Source organism: Oncorhynchus kisutch, linkage group LG24 (assembly GCF_002021735.2).
Source record: "Oncorhynchus kisutch isolate 150728-3 linkage group LG24, Okis_V2, whole genome shotgun sequence".
Lineage (NCBI taxonomy): Eukaryota > Metazoa > Chordata > Actinopteri > Salmoniformes > Salmonidae > Oncorhynchus > Oncorhynchus kisutch.
This window is the reverse complement of record NC_034197.2, coordinates 26,822,852-26,845,020: the sequence shown is the minus strand read 5'-3', so window position 1 is coordinate 26,845,020 and position 22,169 is coordinate 26,822,852. Positions and strand designations below refer to the sequence as shown.

The window sequence follows — 22,169 nt, the reverse complement described above, 5'->3', positions numbered from 1 at the left end:
GAATCTGTCTTTATGAGCCTACACGTTACAGGTAGTGAATCTGTCTTTGTGAGGCTACACGTTACAGGTAGTGAATCTGTCTTTGTGAGGCTACACGTTACAGGTAGTGAATCTGTCTTTGTGAGCCTACACGTTACAGGTAGTGAATCTGTCTTTATGAGCCTACACGTTACAGGTAGTGAATCTGTCTTTGAGCCTACACGTTACAGGTAGTGAATCTGTCTTTATGAGCCTACACGTTACAGGTAGTGAATCTGTCTTTATGAGCCTACATGTTACAGGTAGTGAATCTGTCTTTATGAGCCTACACGTTACAGGTAGTGAATCTGTCTTTGAGCCTACACGTTACAGGTAGTGAATCTGTCTTTATGAGCCTACACGTTACAGGTAGTGAATCTGTCTTTGAGCCTACAAGTTATAGGTAGTGAATCTGTCTTCATGAGCCTACATGTTACAGGGCAGGGATTTATTCATGTTGCCGTGCAGTCTCCTTGGAGTGTTAGCTATAAGATTAGATTTAATGTTGGATGATTGTATCGCAGGTCAGTGCTATCAGCTTAGTGGCAGAAACATAGAGTGGGGAATGATCTTCAAATGGCTTTAAGTAAGTGCAGGGCAGGTCATCTTACTGACTCTAGTCAGAGGGTTTCCTCTCAGCGTTTGATATACAGCACTGTACATAAAGTAGGTAGTTTACGCAATAGGAAGGTGGAGCCGCGCACACCTACGAAGCATTCTTCAATTCATCCTCCCCTATCCCCTCTACAGGGACTATAAAATACTCCCCATGTCTCTGACTGCCTGTCACGAGCGGATAGCTGACATTCTATATTATAGTACAGCTGCTGTGATTCCACCCTGCTGTTGAGAATACGAATGTTTAGCTGACTCCCACAGAAAAGACATTATCTACACTCGAGGAGAACCAACCAACCAACCCCCCCCCCCCCCCCCCCGCAGAGATGTGTTGTAAGAGGCCGACACTAATATCATGCATTTTGAGGTATGCTGCATTTTGAAGCTTCAAGAGCAATGAGAAAATGGTTTTATGTTCTACATAACCATAAAGCATCCATACTCGCTGGTGATAATCGAAACTATAATAATCAATTTATTAACTTATCTAATAACTCTCACCTTCTGCAACTTCACCTCTGTTAAAGTAACATGTCATATTGATATACATCACAGGCGTAGCCTACATGTGGAGTTTTTCTCATGCATGACCCATATAGTTGGTTTGATGTTGCCGACTGCTTCAGGCCTGAGTTTGATGTCTAAATTAGAACTGAGCTGCATTTGGAGACATGGTAGACTGATCCAGAGTCTGTGGAATCCTCAGAAGCACCTGTCACACTGTCACATCTATCCTAATGTATTCTCACACACACACACACATGCTGTGGTCATTAGTATTCATAGGATGAGGACATTTCCATAATGCATTGCATAGCAGTTATTTTACCCTGAAAACAGTGCCTCCTGTCACTTTATATTGCTGAGAATTCTCATCAGTTGTAGGTACAGTCGTCACACTGGATGGATGGGTGTTGAGTCAGTCACGTTTCTTCTGGTATTGACACCTGCTAAACATTGTGTTGACATTTGCTAATTGGAATACTGAACAGCAATTATTCTTATTCCTCTTCCTTGTATTTCCTCTTAGTTTAATATCTCAGTCCATTATGGTGCAATGGGAGACATTCTATGTGCTGCTTCATTATCTTCCATCCATGACAGAGCTTGAAAGAGCTGAATACAGACACTACAGAGAATGTGGGAGGTACATCTTGAAATGGGAAAGTGAAAAGAATAGGTGATGAGAGAGGAATAGAGAAACTAAGAGGCTATACCGATACAGAAAGGCAGGGGGACTGTACAGTAGCTCTTATATCCTTTGGGATTGCATTAGAGATATGGAGGGAGGGAGAGGAGGAGCCTCTAAATTCATACTAAGAAAGACCTTTCTCTCTTCCTATTTTTCCTCATTGTTTATATGCAAACATTCAGTGCTGGACCCTTTCTCTCCATCTCAATCACAGCAGTGGAGGAACACAGTGGACAGGCCATGGACACTATACCCTCTGTCCCATTGGTGGACGAGTCTCTCTCTCTGTCTGTGTGTGTGTGTGTGTGTGTGTGTGCATGTGAGAGACACTGTAGTCTCTTCCATTATGAAAACCTGTTATTTATGCCTGATCAAAAATACTTCATTATGTTCCTGATTCCTCAGTCACTGGAATAACGTAGTCATTATGGGTTGTGACTCGAAACACCAGCAGAGAGTTTACAGTAACATGGTCAGATTCTGTTCCAAGATTTTAGCTAAGTTGTTAAAGCAAGGCCGGTGTAGTAACTGAAAACAGCCTTTCCCAGCTGCTGAACTGGGGCTAACCCTCCCCCTGCTTGGCCTTCCTATTGAGAGCTCTGTAATTTTTGGACATGGGCCCAGGTACTAGGCACACGCGTACACACACACACACACACACACACACACACACACACACACACACACACACACACACACACACACACACGCGTACACACCCACATGCGTACACACACACACACACGCGCGTGTACACACACACACACACACGCGCGCGCGTACACACACACGCGTACACACACACACGCGCGTACACACACACACACACACACACGCGCGTACACGTACACACACACGCACGCGTACACACACACACGCGCGTACACACACACACGCGCGTACACACACACACGCGCGTACACACACACACGCGCGTACACACACACGCGCGTACACACACACGCGCGTACACACACACACGCGCGTACACACACGCGCGTACACACACACGCGTACACACACACACGCGTACACACACACGCGTACACACACGCGTACACACACACGCGTACACACACACACACACACACACACACACACGCACAGCACAGGCATCACCATTGGGGATCATAGACAGTCCCAGCCAGATGGGTTAGGGTGCGTTGTAAGGAAACAAAAATAAGGGTTGTCCTCAAGAAAGCAAGGAGAGAGGGAAAGAGTGGTGTGGTAGTGAACAGTATGGGTGGAGAGAGGGGGGGGGTGGTGAGGTAGTGAACAGTATGGGTGGAGAGAGGGGGGGGTGGGGTGGTGAGGTAGTGAACAGTATGGGTGGAGAGAGGGGGGGGTGGTGAGGTAGTGAACAGTATGGGTGGAGAGAGGGAGGGGGGGTGGTGAGGTAGTGAACAGTATGGGTGGAGAGAGGGAGGGGGGGGGGTGGTGAGGTAGTGAACAGTATGGGTGGAGAGAGGGGGTGGTGAGGTAGTGAACAGTATGGGTGGAGAGAGGGGGGGGTGGGGTGGTGAGGTAGTGAACAGTATGGGTGGAGAGAGGGGGGGGGGGTGGGGTGGTGAGGTAGTGAACAGTATGGGTGGAGAGGGGGGGGGTGGTGATGTAGTGAACAGTATGGGTGGAAAGAGGGGGGGGGGGTGAGGTAGTGAACAGTATAGGTGGAGAGTGGGAGGGGGGTGGTGAGGTAGTGAACAGTATGGGTGGAGAGAGGGGGGGGTGAGGTAGTGAACAGTATGGGTGGAGAGAGGGAGGGGTGATGTAGTAGTGAACAGTATGGGTGGAGAAAGGGAGGGGTGGTGTAGTAGTGAACAGTATGGGTGGAGAGGGGGGGTGGTGAGGTAGTGAACAGTATGGGTGGAGTGAGTGAAGGGTGGTGTAGTAGTGAAGAGTATGGGTGGAGATGGGGAGGGGTGGTGTAGTAGTGAACAGTATGGGTGGAGAGAGGGAGGGGTGGTGTAGTAGTGAACAGTATGGGTGCAGAGAGGGAGGAGTGGTGTAGTAGTGAACAGTATGGGAGGGGTGGTGTAGTAGAGAACAGTATGGGTGGAGAGAGGGAGGGGTTGTGTAGTAGTGAACAGTATGGGTGGAGAAAGGGAGGGGTGGTGTAGTAGTGAACAGTATGGGTGGAGAGAGGGAGGGGTTGTGTAGTAGTGAACAGTATGGGTGGAGAGAGGGAGGGGTGATGTAGTAGTGAACAGTATGGGTGGAGAGAGGGAGGGGGGATGTAGTAGTGAACAGTATGGGTGGAGAGAGGGAGGGGTTGTGTAGTATTGAACAGTATGGGTGGAGAGAGGGAGGGCTGGTGTACTATTGAACAGTAGGGGTGGAGAGAGGGAGGGGTGGTGTTGTAGTGAACAGTATGGGTGGAGAGAGGGAGGGGTGGTGTTGTAGTGAACAGTATGGGTGGAGAGAGGGAGGAGTGGTGTGGTAGTGAACAGTATGGGTGCAGAGAGGGAGGGGGTGGTGAGGTAGTGAACAGTATGGGTGGAGAGGGGGGGGGTGAGGTAGTGAACAGTATAGGTGGAGAGAGGGGGGTGGGTGGTGAGGTAGTGAACAGTATGGGTGGAGAGGGGGGGTGAGGTACTGAACAGTATGGGTGGTAGAGAGGGAGGGGTGATGTAGTAGTGAACAGTATGGGTGGAGAAAGGGAGGGGTGGTGTAGTAGTGAACAGTATGGGAGGGGTGGTGTAGTAGTGAACAGTATGGGTGGAGAGGGGGGGGTGGTGAGGTAGTGAACAGTATGGGTGGAGTGAGTGAGGGGTGGTGTAGTAGTGAACAGTATGGGTGGAGATGGGGAGGGGTGGTGTAGTAGTGAACAGTATGGGTGGAGAGAGGGAGGGGTGGTGTAGTAGTGAACAGTATGGGTGCAGAGAGGGAGGAGTGGTGTAGTAGTGAACAGTATGGGAGGGGTGGTTTAGTAGAGAACAGTATGGGTGGAGAGAGGGAGGGGTTGTGTAGTAGTGAACAGTATGGGTGGAGAGAGGGGGGGGTGAGGTAGTGAACAGTATAGGTGGAGAGAGGGGGGTGTGTGGTGAGGTAGTGAACAGTATGGGTGGAGAGAGGGGGGGTGAGGTACTGAACAGTATGGGTGGTAGAGAGGGAGGGGTGATGTAGTAGTGAACAGTATGGGTGGAGAAAGGGAGGGGTGGTGTAGTAGTGAACAGTATGGGAGGGGTGGTGTAGTAGTGAACAGTATGGGTGGAGAGGGGGGGGGGTGGTGAGGTAGTGAACAGTATGGGTGGAGTGAGTGAGGGGTGGTGTAGTAGTGAACAGTATGGGTGGAGTGAGGGAGGGGTGGTGTAGTAGTGAACAGTATGGGTGGAGAGAGGGGGGTGGTGTAGTAGTGAACAGTATGGGTGGAGATGGGGAGGGGTGGTGTAGTAGTTAACAGTATGGGTGGAGAGAGGGAGGGGTGGTGTAGTAGTGAACAGTATGGGTGCAGAGAGGGAGGAGTGGTGTAGTAGTGAACAGTATGGGAGGGGTGGTGTAGTAGAGAACAGTATGGGTGGAGAGAGGGAGGGGTGGTGTAGTAGTGAACAGTATGGGTGGAGAGAGGGAGGGGTTGTGTAGTAGTGAACAGTATGGGTGGAGAGAGGGAGGGGTTGTGTAGTAGTGAACAGTATGGGTGGAGAGAGGGAGGGGTGATGTAGTAGTGAACAGTATGGGTGGAGAGAGGGGGTGGTGTAGTAGTGAACAGTATGGGTGGAGAGAGGGAGGGGTTGTATAGTAGTGAACAGTATGGGAGGGGTGGTGTAGTAGTGAACAGTATGGGTGGAGAGAGGGCGAGGGGTCTTGTAGTAGTGAACATTATGGGTGGAGAGGGGGGGTGGTGTAGTAGTGAACAGTATGGGTGGAGAGAGGGAGGGGTTGTATAGTAGTGAACAGTATGGGAGGGGTGGTGTAGTAGTGAACAGTATGGGTGGAGAGAGGGCGAGGGGTCTTGTAGTAGTGAACATTATGGGTGGAGAGAGGGAGGAGTGGTGTGGTAGTGAACAGTATGGGTGCAGAGAGGGAGGGGTGGTGTGGTAGTGAACAGTATGGGTGCAGAGAGGGAGGGGTGGTGTAGTAGTGAACAGTATGGGTGGAGAGAGGGAGGGGTTGTGTAGTATTGAACAGTATGGGTGGAGATGGGAAGGGATGTTGTAGTAGTGAACATTATGGGTGGAGAGAGGGAGGGGTGGTGTAGTAGTGAACATTATGGGTGGAGAGAGGGAGGGGTGGTGTAGTATTGAACAGTATGGGTGGAGAGAGGGAGGGGTGGTGTTGTAGTGAACAGTATGGGTGGAGAGAGGGAGGGGTGTTGTTGTAGTGAACAGTATGGGTGGAGAGAGGGAGGAGTGGTGTGGTAGTGAACAGTATGGGTGCAGAGAGGGAGGGGTGGTGTAGTAGTGAACAGTATGGGTGGAGAGAGGGAGGGGTGGTGTTGTAGTGAACAGTATGGGTGGAGAGAGGGAGGGGTGGTGTTGTAGTGAACAGTATGGGTGGAGAGAGGGAGGGGTGGTGTTGTAGTGAACAGTATGGGTGGAGAGAGGGAGGGGTGGTGTTGTAGTGAACAGTATGGGTCGAGAGCCTTTGTTACGAGGAGCCTAGACATACTGAACTGAGCCTTTACCTTTCTTGGTCATCAGGATAACTTGCTAGTCTAGCAATTTTCTGAGTGTGGACGCAGGCAGGATAAACTGGGACAGGGAACTTCTAAACGGCAAAGCTGAGAACTGGAGCTGGAAGAAAATTAATTCTCTGTGTTTTTCTTTGGACAGTGAAGGATGTGGGCTGTCATTTGTGCTCTAGAACAGGGTGTCTCTCCACTGGCTGCTATAGGAGGAATTGCCACAGTTTGGTGCGTTTGGGACATTTTGAGACTTCCTTCCTGCGTGTGCCATGCTGCACATGTTTTCCCTGTCTGTCTGGTGTCTGCAGTGAGGTCACTGCCGCGTGGAATGTGATGTGGAAGTACTGCATTTCAAGCCGAACAATAAGGTAGGAAATCATCTGTCATGACTGTTCCCAGACAGCGAGGAGCCCCAGAGTCTGCTCCTCATGTCTCTTCTATTTCTTTAGAAACTGCCTAGAAAATATTTTACCAGTTTATAAAAGATTCAGCCCAAACGGTCTATAAAAGTGTTTTCCTGGAGACATGTTAGATGTTCAACACCCTGGAAACATATCATCATTTTCGTCAGTGTTAGGCTAAATCCACACATACGGTAGGAGCAGCACTGATGCAAAGTTTCCTAAATTTGACAGTACACACCCAACACAGTACACACCCAACACAGTACACACCCAACACAGTACACACCCAACACAATCATTTGGAAAATTAAGATATATAAAAACTTTGAAGCAATGCTCAGCTCAGTCTTCTGGAGTACAATGGAATACAGAGGACATTTTCTTAAAAGATGCAAATCTCATCTTGAATGAACCCATATGTTCCCAGAACAAAGTGTTAGATGAACATTATCTGTGTCAAAATGAAACCATTTTCTATGTTATTTTTAAAAGGCTGGTGTTGTGTGATTGGCTTGTTCGGTTTACTTCTGCCTTTCTATGCTCCTTTCTGTGTTTTGCGGAGTCATATCCAGTTTCTGAACCCTGTTGGGCTGATTTAAATAAACGGTTATCTCACAAGGCATGTACTGACCCAGGAGGAACATTCCTGTCTCGTCAGAACACACTGTGCCTCTGAAACACATTCCTTTTGACCTGCTGTCTCATTGTTTTCTCAACATGTAAGTTTCTCCAACTTCTTCTGACTTAGAAGTGTCTCTTCAGATAACATCTCGGAGACAGTCAAGCTTTCACATGTGTTTTGTTCAAGTGAAGTTTGTCTCTGGTGGGAACAGAAGGTTGTTTTGCAAGAAAGGCCAGCTAGACTGTCTGATCTGATTCTGGTCAGTGTTAAAGTAAGGATTTAAAAAAAAAATATATATATATATATATTTTTAAATCACCTTTATTTAACTAGGCAAGTCAGTTAAGAACAAATTCTTATTTTCAATGTTGGCCTAGGAACAGTGGGTTAACTGCCTGTTCAGGGGCAGAACGACAGATTTGTACCTTGTCAGCTCGGGGGTTTGAACTTGCAACCTTCCGGTTACTAGTCCAACACTCTAACCACTATGTTCAATACATTGGTCGGTATGACAGTGAAAGAGGTTATAATGACACAGTAGAAGACTGGCAACCTGATCTGACCATAGTTCCATGGCAGCGAGTGGAGCACAGCACAGCAACCATTATTTATTTACTGTCTGGATGGCATCTCTGGGCCCCTGAACACTTCTGCACCTTGTCTCCAATCCACGGGGAACAACAGGGATGAGACTAACCTCACTGTTGGGTATCATCTGAATAGTAAAGGAAACTGGAGGCAACTGGATTCACACACTTCCTCAATCTCTAACTGTGTCTATCAATGTGTCCATGCCAACGTCTGTATCTTCCACTGTATCGACATTGTGGTGGAATATGCTGAAACTGGGGTTGTTGTGAGGCGAACGGTGACGCAACCCTGCCTCATGATCGGCAGCTGACTCCAGGAGGAACAAACAGACCAACCCAGCCCCATGGGAAGTAGGCTACAGTACAGCATGTGGACCTGGTCTGAAGCTGTTCTGACTTAATCTGGACACCTTGACAAACAGCAGTCTTGACCTACATCAGGACCGAGAGGGGAGAGACATAGGACGTTGGCTGCCTGTGTTGGTACACTGGGTTTATGACGAGAGATCTTTTCTGGGCAGAGAGGAGACCGATGTGTGTAATGGAAAAGCTGCAACCAGCCAGTTGGATAAGTAGTTCCACTGTGGTGAGTTAAAGTTGTGGTATGGAACAGCTTATACACGCAGTTGTTGCCATTTGAAGTGTGTCTGTTTTCCAGCTAACACTATTGAACAATTTTCAATTTTTTGTTTGGATTGATCATGCTGATAGTAGTGACTCATTCCAACATAAGTTCAAAACACACACACACACACACACACACACACACACACACACACACGCACACACGCACACACGCACTCACACATCCAATTGCGTCAGGCCCGGATTCACAAGTTTACAGTTGATTCAGCATGTTTCCTCACACCTGTGTTCATGATTGATTTTAGCACCCAAGTGAGCATATCCAATCGAGAATTCATGTGACTACTGTAACTCCCTCTAATGTTGAGTATTGTAGCATTATAGAACTACGATTGTATTTTGTTTGGTGGGATATTGATGATAACACAGACCTAGGGCATTATTCCAGTAGAATTGACCTCAGTATTTTCCACCTACAGCATCTTAAGCTCTCTGTGTGTACACAGTTCTTCAGATCTATTGAATGTTGGATTGAAAGTGTCCACTTCTCTGAATAATTGAAACTTGTGTTACTCCCAGAGGGGAGACTGTACCGTGAACTCTGAATACATCAAGCCCTTTCTGTGATTGCCCAACGTGACATCTTAGTGTGATCAGTGTGTACTGCAGTTGGACATCTATTGTGATCCAGTTTTGAGGTTATCCTGTGACAAGCATATGTGGAATACAGACAGATGAAACATTAAGGCCGACCTTCCTCTCTAACAATGTTGCAAATAATGACCTTGAATAAACTGACATACACAAGACATTCCAACTGATTTAGAAAGAGTTCCAAGGTCTAAGGTCAAGGATAATATAACAGTAATATACCGCCTTCCATTACCGTGTTGTTTGTGAGACCAAGTTAGACATTAGTGGCTGATGTACTTACTGTTTTAATATCTATTCATTTCAGAGTTATGCTGCATTTCTGCTACTAAACATTTAAACTTCAACCTGCAGCTTTGAAGTGCAAATGAGGCTGTTGGCAGTCTGGTTTATTTACTTGTGAAGCTCATAGCGACAGGTAGCCTAGCGCAGTGTTTCTCAACTCCAGTCCTCCAGTGTCTCCAACAGGACACATTTTAGTTGTAGCCCCGGACAAGCACACCTGATTCAACTTGTCAACTAATCATCAAGACCTCATTGAGTTGAGTCAGGTGAGTTTGTCCAGGGCCACAACAAATATGTGTACTGTTGGGGATACTGGAGGACTGGAGTTGAGAAACACTGCGCTAGCGGTTAAGAGTGTTGGGCCAGTAACCGAAAGGTCGCTGATTCGAATCCCCGAGCCCACCAGGTGAACATTCTGTTGATGAGCCCTTGAGCAAGGCACTTAACCCTAATTGCTCCTGTAAGTCGCAGTGGATAAGAGCATCTGCTAAATGACTAAATGTACATGTTAATGACGTACAGACTCCTGAGTCCTGATAAATTCATTGGGTTTAGATCATCTGGTAGGTACACTACATCATATGTGTTTTTTGCTATGGCAGTGAAACTACTCTCTTTCACACGATCCCAGTTCTTTCACTTTCTGTTGCAGCATTGTATTCTAGTGTTTGTGAGCAGAATACACTGAAATGCAGAGTCCCTTGACTCTGGTATATACTTCCATTTTACATGATCAGTGTGTAGGGGCTATGTAGCTGTGACTGCTCTTGTCTCAAACACATATGCTGCCCACATCTCTTCTTCTGCATCGTTCTCTTGCAGCTCTTGTCCTCTCTTACCCTCTCTTACTTTTGATGACATTCCTTTGCATCTCATTTCTTTGGGTGCCTGAGGGGAGCGTGCTGCACTAACTTATGTAATGGTGAGAGAGGAGTGAAGGGGTGGGGTGGGGATGAGAGGAGAAGAGGAGTGATGAGCTCATGTTGCTGCACTGCAGCTCTCATGTACAACACACACACACACTCTGCACCATATGGTTCATATTCCACACACACACACACACACACTCTTTCTGCACCGTATGATTTATATTCCACACACACACACACACACACACACACACACACACACACACACACACACACACACACACACACACACACACTCTGCACCATATGGTTTATATTCCACACACACACTCTTTCTGCACCATATGGTTTATATTCCACACACACACACACTCTTTCTGCACCGTATGGTTTATATTCCACACACACACACACTCTTTCTGCACCATATGGTTTATATTCCACACACACACTCTTTCTGCACCATATGGTTTATATTCCACACACACACACTCTTTCTGCATCATATGGTTTATATTCCACACACACACACACTCTTTCTGCACCGTATGGTTTATATTCCACACACACACACACTCTTTCTGCACCATATGGTTTATATTCCACACACACACACACACACACACACACTCTCTCTCTCTGTACCGTATGGTTTGTATTCCACACACACACACACACTCTCTGCACCATATGGTTTATATTCCACACACACACTCTGCACCATATGGTTTATATTCTACACACACACACACACTCTCTCTGCACCGTATGATTTATATTCCACACACACACACACACACTCTCTGTACCGTATGGTTTGTATTCCACACACACACTCTCTGCACCATATGGTTTATATTCCACACACACACTCTGCACCATATGGTTTATATTCCACACACACACTCTCTCTGCACCATATGGTTTATATTCCACACACACACACACACTCTCTCTCTGTACCGTATGGTTTGTATTCCACACACACACACACACTCTCTGCACCATATGGTTTATATTCCACACACTCTCTCTGCACCGTATGGTTGGTATTCTACACACACACTCTCTGCACCATATGGTTTATATTCCACACACACACTCTGCACCATATGGTTTATATTCCACACACACACACACTCTCTCTGCACCGTATGGTTGGTATTCTACACACACACTCTGCACCGTATGGTTTATATTCCTCATGTATACACACACACACAAGCACACACGCTCCCAAAACACATGCACACACACGTACGCACACAGTAAGGCGCTGCTACAGGCGGAATTGATCTGGCACTTGGAGGGCTGATGGGTTCACATCCTGAAGATATTCCTCTACCGTTAGCCCTTGAGCAAGGCTCTTAACCCCACAACATGCTCTCCATCCAGCTTGACCATGTGCTCGACTGCATGTGTGCTGTAACTAATGCACAATAAGTTGTATTGTGTGTCTTTGTGTGTGAGAGAGACCGAGAACATGGGGAAGAGAGAAAAAGTGAGAGAAATACTGTACAATATCTTGACACGGCCTGGAGTTCTTTCAGCTCTGTGTGTATCTGAGAGACTGTACAGGAGTAAATACAGAACCCATGGCCTTAGTTTAAAGCTGAAACATTACTAATTCATTGGCCAAGATTTCTCCGAGCAGGCTGATGATTGATCCTGTGCTGATAAATGTATAGGCCTTTCAGTGTTGGAAGTCCTGCTCTCAGAATGGAATGAATCGCATTATTACAACACATTCATAGATTTAGTTAATTACATTTTTGAGACTGAGAATAATCATCTATGAGACTATGACTATTGATTGATCTGCTGCAGTAATTCAGAAAATGCCCCATTCAGGGATGCAAACTAGTCACCTTTCGGCGATATTTGCTCTTTTGGATCCAAATACTGGACTACTGGCTGTAGTAAGCGAACGAGTTGTTCGCGTTTGGAGCGATACTGGCTGTATCCAAGGTTCAGACAATAGTTCACACAACAGAATGCAGCGCAGCACGCGACTGAAGAGACGAGAGACGACCAACTTTCTAGTTACAGCCTCAGCGCGCGCTCTGGAATGACAGCAGAGGGTGGAAAGGCAGCTTGCCATTTACGGCAATGCGTCCCCTGAATGATAACGAATAGGTAACATTAGGTGAGAAGCCTGACCACGGGGGTGAAGGGTGAGAAAATGATAAAGCGTACTTCATGAGCTATAACCGAAAAACAACTGACATTTGGAAAGTTTGAGGTGAGGGAGAAAGTGTGGTGGAACAAGAATTGATAGCATTGTTAAGAATCGTGCTAGCTGGATCGAATTTTCCGTTAGCTAGCCAGAGAAATGTTGAGCGACATTAGCCGATCAAATGATTGAGTTTATGAAAATTAGCTCAAGTTATAACGCGTTAGTTGCTTACTGGAACCTGGCAATCTGTTTAAAATGTTAACTAGTTAACGAACTAACCACTATCTGTTAACTGTTTTCCCTCTACAGTATGTGGTTAATTTTTAGAATGAGAGAATTATGTGAAAATGAGGCGTTTCTTGTTAAACAAGTGTAGCTGGAGCTGGGCCTGGCTTAAACTGGATGCCACTATGGAGGTGAAAGGAACCCCACACACTTTCCCTCTTTCTCACTTGTTCAATACAGTGGATAAAAGGGGTTATGCCAGGTGTACTGTCTGCCTGAAAGAGATCAATTATGCCAACAAAGGGTATCATGCTCTGCTGGCACATTGTAGAACAGATGTCCACAGGCAGAAAGTGTACAATATAATAATGTGCAGTGTAGCCCAAAGATATTGCTTTTGTTGTATTGAATTTGACAGTAACACTTGTGTGTGAGTGTGGGGGGATTATAAAATGCTTTACTCAGTGAACATTATTTTTGCACACATGTAGCCTTGTGCACTTGATCGATGTCTGCTGTAGTGGCCACTATAATAGAGCAAAAATAGAATGTTGTTTGTTTCATTCTATTTCTACTTTAAGATGTTTTTTTCCCAAGTGCAATATTTAGATGTGTGTTTGGTCACAATCGTTCTATAATAAAGGCTGTCATGGCTAACTGCAATATTTGTTCTCAAGAGTGTCATTTGCAGTAAAGTCTAGGCAACAAATAACATTGGATTGCTTTCTTTACATTTTCTTTTAGCTCTCAGTTAGGTTCACATTAACCACTTTTTATTTTACACACAGAGACTCATCATGTAGATCATATTCGTTGTTGTTTAATTAGTTAAAATCTGCATTTCCCCCTCGCAGGGATTTTCTTGCATGTTTCAGTGCAACACAAAAAAGTGTCACCTTTTTGGGCCCTCAGCAGTTTGCATCTCTGCCCATTGATGTAGCATACTGGAATACTTCATCAAACTACACAAGTAATGTTATTTAGTATTTTGGACATCCACCCTCCCACACTGCTGAGTACATACAGTTGACTAGCATGGTTTCATGTAGGCCTATGGTCTACTTGGATGGTTTCCCACATCTTTAAATTAGTACCTTCCTCTGTGAGAAATTATAATGTTGGGTCTGTTGCATGTAAATAGTCATTAAAGTGTACTGTTTATCCTTCTAGGGCATTCAGTCCTCTGACAATTACAAAGTAGTTATTCTGTCAGCCTTTTCTGTTACTGTGACAACCGTGTGCAGTTCCATCAGTGTTTGGTGGTAACATCCCCAGAGACACGCTCATTCTCTCCTAGCATGTCTTCCTTCTGTCCTCACTGCGGAATGGCTTTTCTCAATTATGACAGTTCATCACAATTTCAACAAGGCACTCTCGATACAGCCAGGCTTCTTGTTTTTTTTTATAGATTAATTTTTTTGTGAACATTCAGAGTGTTTTCGCAGTGGTGCTTTTCCAAATGTCTACTGTGTAGTTACAGTGGGGCAAAAAAGTATTTAGTCAGCCACCAATTGTGCAAGTTCTCCCACTTAAAAAGATGAGAGAGGCCTGTAATTTTCATCATACGCACACTTCAACTATGACAGACAAAATGAGAAAAGAAAATCCAGAAAATCACATTGTAGGTTTTTTAAATGAATTTATTTGCAAATTATGGTGGAAAATAATGGTCACCTACAAACAAGCAAGATTTCTGGCTCTCACAGACCTGTAACTTCTTCTTTAAGAGGCTCCTCTATCCTCCACTCGTTACCTGTATTAATGGCACCTGTTTGAACTTGTTATCAGTATAAAAGACACCTGTCCACAAGCTCAAACAGTCACACTCTAAACTCCACTATGGCCAAGACCAAAGAGCTGTCAAAGGACACCAGAAACAAAATTGTAGACCTGCACCAGGCTGGGAAGACTGAATCTGCAATATGTAAGCAGCTTGGTTTGAAGAAAACAACTGTGAGAGCAATTATTAGGAAATGGAAGACATACAAGACCACTGATAATCTCCCTCGATCTGGGGCTCCACGCAAGATCTCACCCCGTGGGGTCAAAATGATCACAGAAATCCCAGAACCACACGGGGGGACATAGTGAATGACCTGCAGAGAGCTGGGACCAAAGTAACAAAGCCTACCATCAGTAACACACTACGCCGCCAGGAATTCAAATCCTGCAGTGCCAGACGTGTCCCCCTGCTTAAGCCAGTACATGTCCAGGCCCGTCTGAAGTTTGCTAGAGAGCATTTGGATGATCCAGAAGAAGATTGGGAGAATGTCATATGGTCAGATGAAACCAAAATATAACTTTTTGGTAAAAACTCAACTCGTCGTGTTTGGAGGACAAAGAATGCTGAGTTGCATCCAAAGAACACCATACCTACTGTGAAGCATGGGGGTGGAAACATTATGCGTTGGGGCTGTTTTTCTGCAAAGGACCAGGACGACTGATCCGTGTAAAGGAAAGAATGAATGGGGCCATGTACAGTGCCTTGCGAAAGTATTCGGCCCCCTTGAACTTTGCGACCTTTTGCCACATTTCAGGCTTCAAACATAAAGATATAAAACTGTATTTTTTTGTGAAGAATCAACAACAAGTGGGACACAATCATGAAGTGGAACGACATTTATTGGATATTTCAAACTTTTTTAACAAATCAAAAACTGAAAAATTGGGTGTGCAATTCAATGCAAGGGCATTGAAGATGAAACGTGGCTGGGTCTTTCAGCATGACAATGATCCCAAACACACTGCCCGGGCAATGAAGGAGTGGCTTCGTAAGAAGCATTTCAAGGTCCTGGAGTGGCCTAGCCAGTCTCCAGATCTCAACCCCATAGAAAATCTTTGGAGGGAGTTGAAAGTCCGTGTTGCCCAGCAACAGACCCAAAACATCACTGCTCTAGAGGAGATCTGCATGGAGGAATGGGCCAAAATACCAGCAACAGTGTGTGAAAACCTTGTGAAGACTTACAGTTTGACCTCTGTCATTGCCAACGAAGGGTATATAACAAAGTATTGAGAAACTTTTGTTATTGACCAAATACCTATTTTCCACCATAATTTGCAAATAAATTCATAAAAAATCCTACAATGTGATTTTCTGGATTTTTTTTCTCATTTTGTCTGTCATAGTTGAAGTGTACCTATGATGAAAATAACAGGCCTCTCTCATCATTTTAAGTGGGAGAACTTGCACAATTGGTGGCTGACTAAATACTTTTTTGCCCCACTGTATATTCTCTCAAGAACAGAGCATTCCAGAGAGAACTGTTGTGTTATGGATCTTTCTGTCAGGGGAGTTAAGAATAGTGGTCACTTACTCCATCATTGCTTTCGGCCATCAAAATTACACTGAAGAAAGTTCTTTAACAACTGTTTCTGAGACTGTAATTGGCTCAGAAACATCAGCATCTTGTCATTGCTGGCTCCCATTCCCCTGTCTTGGTATTGGACTTAGAGAACAAACCCACTCTCTTTATACAGTACTGTTACTGTCGTCTTCATACTCCGCCACAAATTAGCTCCCCTGACAGAGACGATATTATTTGTCCTCCCACTCCTGCTTCTCCCCAAACACACTATATATTTCCTCAAACCTCTCTCTTTCTCTCTGACATTCTCCCTCATTTAGTGCAGACTGACTCACTCACAGAATGATTTTGGTACTAAATTGCTGTGCACTGGCTCCATCTGTTGTTTAGATTTTTTATAACAGAGGACAGGAGCCTCAATCCCCAGCTGAAAATGTTCCCAAACCAAGTCACCTTCATATCTCTCCGGTCTCCAACTTATACAGTTGCTTTGTTTTTTGTTGTTGTAGTAAGTGATAGAGAAACCCACAGACTTCCCTCTGTGGGTCCCTAACTGTTTCGCCCCCCAACACAAGGAGACATAAAAGGATGTGGGATGTGTTTATCCTAACAAATGACAGGACATATAGTACCAGTCAATAGTTTACACACACCTACTCATTCAAGGGTTTTTCTTTATTTTTACTATTTTCTACATTGTAGAATAATAGTGAAGACATCAAAACTATGAAATAAAACATATGGAATCATGTAGTAACTAAAAAAGTGTTAAACAAATCAAAATATATTTTAGATTCTTGAAAGTAACCCCCAATTTGCCTTGATGACAGCTTTGCACACCCTTGGCATTCGCTTCACCTGAAACGCTTCTCCAACAGTCTTGAAGGAGTTCTCACATATGCTGAGCACTTCACTCTGCGGTTCAACTCATCCCAAACCATCAGGTCATCTGATGCAGCGCTCCATCACTCCTTCTCCGTCAAATAGCCCTTACACAGCCTGGAGGTGTGTTGGGTCATTGTCCTGTTGAAAAACAAATGTCACACTAAGCGCAAACCAGATGTGATGGTGTATCACTGCAGAATGCTGTGGTAGCCATACCTGTTATAAGTGCCTTAAGTTCTAAGTAAATCACAGACAGTGTCACCAGCAAAGAACCATCACACCTCCTCGTCCATGCTTCACGGTGGGAATCACACATGCAGAGATCATCCGTTCACTTACTCTGCGTCTCACAAAGACACAGCGGTTGGAACCAAAAATCTCAAGATTGGACTCATCAGACCTAAGGACAGATTTCCACGTCCATTATTGTTTCTTGGCCCTAGCATGTCTCTTGTTATTGGTGTCCTTTAGTAGTGGTTTCTTTGCAGCAATTCGACCATGAAGACCTGATTCACGCAGTCTCCTTTGAACAGTTGATGTTGAGATGTGTCTGTTGCATTTAAAATGGCTGCAATTTCTGAGGCTGGTAACTCTAATGACCTTACCCTCTGCAGCAGAGGTAACTCAGAGCCAGTCCTCATGATAGCCAGTTTCATCATAGTGCTTGATGGTTTTTGCGACTGCACTTGAAGAAAATTTAAAAGTTCTTGACATTTTCCGTATTGACTGCCCTTCATGTATTGCAAGTAATGAGGGACTGTCGTTTCTCTTTGCTTATTTGAGCTGTTCTTGCCATAATATGGGCTTGGTCCTTCACCAAATAGGGATATCTTCTGTATACCACCCTTACCTTGTCACAACACAACTGATTGGCTCAAACACATTAAGAAGGAAATACATTTCACAAATCAACTTTTAACAAGACACACCTGTTAATTGAAATGCATTCCAGGTGACTACCTCATGAAGCTGGTTGACAGAATGCCAAGAGTGCGCTAAACTGTCACCAAGGCAAAGGGTGGCTACTTTGAAGAATCTCAAATATAAAATACATTTTGATTTGTTTAACACTTTTTTGGTTACTACATGATTCCATATGTGTTATTTCATAGTCTTCATAGTCTACAATGTAGAAAATAGTAAAATTAAAGAAAAACCCTGGATTGAGTAGGTGTGTCCAAACTTTTGACTGGTACTGTATATTCCACTGTGAACCATTGGAGGGCAGAAAAATAAGAGATGAAGGAATGTCCCTCAGAGTATCTATCGCTCTCTCACACTCTCTCCGCTCTCGCCCTGGCGTCTCTCAAGGTAGTTTCTATAGATATTTATAGGCAGCATTTACTTACTTATTTTCAGAGATAATGGGGGGCTCCTGCTGAGAGCAGAGAGGAACATAGCAGCTTTGCTGGAAGAAATATTATATTAATATGATTTAGTAATTGACACAGATTAGTCTATTAAAGCCATTTGATTGATTAATACTAATCTCTCGGAGACAGACATTCTTAACATAAATGCATCGAGTAGCTGACACATTTAGGCAAGTTTTTGGTTCTGGGTCTCCGAGATTAATTCATAAAGATACATCTGAAAATAATTGAACAATTACATAGTTTTACAGCACACAGCTAGTTTACAATAGGGGAATCCTGTGGCAACAGTTACTGGAATCTGGACTAGCCAAGTCCTCCATATCAAGAGAGGGATGTTTCCATTGTGTTCAACAAAAGTGCTGACAGAGCATTGTGGTCTCTGGCACAGCGTAGACCAAGAGGACTGGGCTGAGGGGTATAGGACACGAGGACCAGAGAAATGACGGGAGGTCTGGTGAGACCTTGACAAGACATGAGGCCCAGAGGAAAGACGGGAGGTCTGGTGAGACCTTGACAAGACACGAGGCCCAGAGGAAAGACGGGAGGTCTGGTGAGGCATGGACAAGACACGAGGCCCAGAGGAAAGACGGGAGGTCTGGTGAGGCATGGACAAGACACGAGGCCCAGAGGAAAGACGGGAGATCTGATGAGGCATGGACAAGACACGAGGCCCAGAGGAAAGACGGGAGGTCTGGTGAGGCATGGACAAGACACGAGGCCCAGAGGAAAGACGGGAGGTCTGGTGAGGCATGGACAAGACACGAGGCCCAGAGGAAAGACGGGAGGTCTGGTGAGGCATGGACAAGACACGAGGCCCAGAGGAAAGACAGAGGTTGAGGTTTCCTAGAAGTCTGATGATACTGACAGCGCTTTCCTCTCACCATGTCGACAGTTTCCGTTTCAGATGGTGCAATCACGTGCAGTGATGAGTTTTTAATTTCCTTTCATACACTACAGAAGTGGTTTCATTCAAACCAGTTGAGATCGAAATACAATGTTTATTACAAGCCAATAAAGATTGTAATACAATGTTTAGTATAGGGAGCCAGCACATATTCATTCAGTATATATTATAATTGAGTTGTTTCAGTGGTCGCTGACAGAGCTTAGATTCCCCTGGTCATGAGCGAGAGAGACAGTGGTGACATTGCAGCGCTGCAACACACTGACTCTGGACACGTCCCCACTGAGCCCTGGGATCAACACAACAGCTGAATAAATGCACTGAAATAGAGAGATATGAATGGAGAGAGAAAAATGGCTGAGTGTATGAGAGGGAGAGAGTGGTATAAAGGGGACAGAGAAGAGGGAGAAAGCAAGTGAAGGAAGGAGGGGGGAAAGTGCAGGGAGAGCCTTCCTATTTTATTGACGTTCAGGTTCCTGTCTGGTGCTCTATGTCTTTCAACCCCAGGCAGCCTACACTACAGCACTATATCCCACCTCGATCCCCCTCTCCTCTGCTAGCCTAACAGCCTGTTTACCGACCTCAGCGCTATGTAGATCAAAGAGCCTGCCTTATAGTGCAGGGGCTTTCAGCTCCATCTCTCTCTCTTCTCTCCATTTCTCTGCTCGTGACTCGACACAGAGGAGGCAGATATATGGAGGCTCAGGTAGGTGGGCTCATTTAAGGTATGTTTTTTTTTCTGGCAGTGTGAGTTTGATGTCTGGTTGAAGCAGTAGCTACCTGGCTGCTGTAGTGGGGTTTAAGGGGTGTTGTTGACATGCTGGCTCAGTCGGTGTGTGGCTGCAGTAGTTGGGTTTAAGGGGTGTTGTTGACATGCTGGCTCAGTCGGTGTGTGGCTGCAGTAGTGGGGTTTAAGGGGTGTTGTTGACATGCTGGCTCAGTCGGTGTGTGGCTGCAGTAGTGGGGTTTAAGGGGTGTTGTTGACATGCTGGCTCAGTCGGTGTGTGGCTGCAGTAGTGGGGTTTAAGCGGTGTTGTTGACATGCTGGCTCAGTCAGTGTGTGGCTGCAGCAGTGGGGTTTAAGCGGTGTTGTTGACATGCTGGCTCAGTCGGTGTTTGGCAGTGAGTAACGCAGACCGTGTCTCCAGAGTGTCTCTACAGGTGAGAGCAGAGGCTGCCAGATCCATGGATCGTACAGTACGGAGGTGTACCGGCTCTGCTGCTTTGCACTGACTGACTTTGTCTGACTTCATGGTTACACTGATTAATGTTGCCTGGAGGGAGAGAAGAGAGGGGAGAAAGAGAGATAAGTGTTTATTTGTGTGTGCGCATACGTTTATTTAACTTAACTGTTCTTGTCCAAACAGTGACTGTAGATCTGTGGCTCCTGTGTCCTCTGCTGTTTCTCTCTGTAGACCAATGATTGTTCCCCCTGTCCTGTCTATGCTGGACCAGGGCAGCCATGTCTCTCCTCAGCCAGAGCAAGCTCAGCTCTCTCTTCTGACTCACTGCAGAGCTCCTGGGTGATTCATCCTGCTCAGCAGCCGGCAGCACCCTATTGGCATCTTTTCAAATAAACCTATAGCGGACCGGACAGGAGCCTTCGGTAAATCAAATTAAACACACAGAGCCAAGAGAGGTATCTCTCTCATCAGTCATTTGACAGAATGGAGGTTGGCACACTACAGGGTCATCGTGTATTAATGGTTTGTATCTATGTGTTGTCAGGCAGGAGCTTTCATCATACTTTCTTCATACTAACCACTTCTCGTTCTCTCCCCCTCCCCTCTCTCTCTTTCTCACCTTTCTCTCTCATAAACACATTCTTTGTTGTCTTGTTATCTGTGGAGGGTGAATTGAGTTTTGTTTTTCAGCTAGAGATTGTAATGAGAGACAGTATTCCCCTAACGATCATTAGTCAGAATTAACAGAGTTTTGAATCCTAGGTGTTTTCTCCACATTCCAATGCGTGTAGGCCTAAATGTGCTCTGTATTCAGCATCACGCGAGCAGGGATACTCTGTTGCTGCCTCTATAGAATATTATTTACCTCAAGACCAAACATCTGCTGAAAACAACTTAACCTTCTTCTGCCCAAATCAATGTTTACTCACTTAACCTTTCAGAGCTAGAGGCTGATAAATTGGGCTTGTCACCCTCACACAGGTCCTCCTGTTCAGCTCTCCTGGCAGTAAAGACTGACTCTCAGCTCTGTGGTTCTGATATATGTCTATAGTACACGTGTGTGGAAAGGAAAGGGTCATGTCCTGACTGTCAGCGAGGCTGGTGTGAAAGCACAGTCCCACCTGAGCTGTGCATGTGATGTTTCTGTGTACCAGCTCAGTTTCTCCTGTCCTTTAGCTCTGCCTAGCATGACTTGTGAAAAAAGCAACTTCTTATTTCTGAGTGACAACTCAAGTTTGGAGGAAGTTCATTGGATTAGAATCACTGCTTATGTTTGATGACCAAATTCAGTTTGGGTTTTACAGTGGTAGCCACTTTAACTGTAAGCTCATTTAAAATCATCAACCAGTCTCTTATGATTCAATTCATTCACTGTACTCCACCCATACCTACACATCTCCATTTAAAGGAGCCAAACAGAGAGACACAGGAGTGAAATCCATCCCCCTCTCTCATATTCTCTCACGGATCCCTCAGTTCCTCCAACTGTGCATCCCCTGACTGGTCTGGTGTCATTCAGACTGCGGTTGAGGCTCACTACCCTTGGAATGACCAGTGTTTTATCGTGCAAGCTGGGAGAGCTGAGCCTGAGGGCTTCTAATGAGTAATTCACAGAGACCAGGACTGTGCAGGCAGTCAATAAGACACTATGCCTTATGG

The 22,169-nt window shown here is 45.4% G+C and overlaps 1 protein-coding gene across 5 annotated transcripts in view; it reads left to right on the top strand.

Moving 5' to 3' along the window:
- LOC109869766 (IQ motif and SEC7 domain-containing protein 1) overlaps positions 1 to 22,169 on the top strand; it is a 220,219-nt gene that overhangs the window by 135,772 nt on the left and 62,278 nt on the right. Inside the window, exon 1 of one of the 5 annotated variants that reach the window (XM_031803740.1) lies at positions 7,925 to 8,651. The exons of the other annotated variants lie outside the window; for them this stretch is intronic. The gene's annotated coding sequence lies outside the window, so the exon portion shown is untranslated. Of the gene's footprint in view, positions 1 to 7,924; positions 8,652 to 22,169 lie in introns of those variants that run through there. 5 annotated transcript variants of the gene reach the window in all.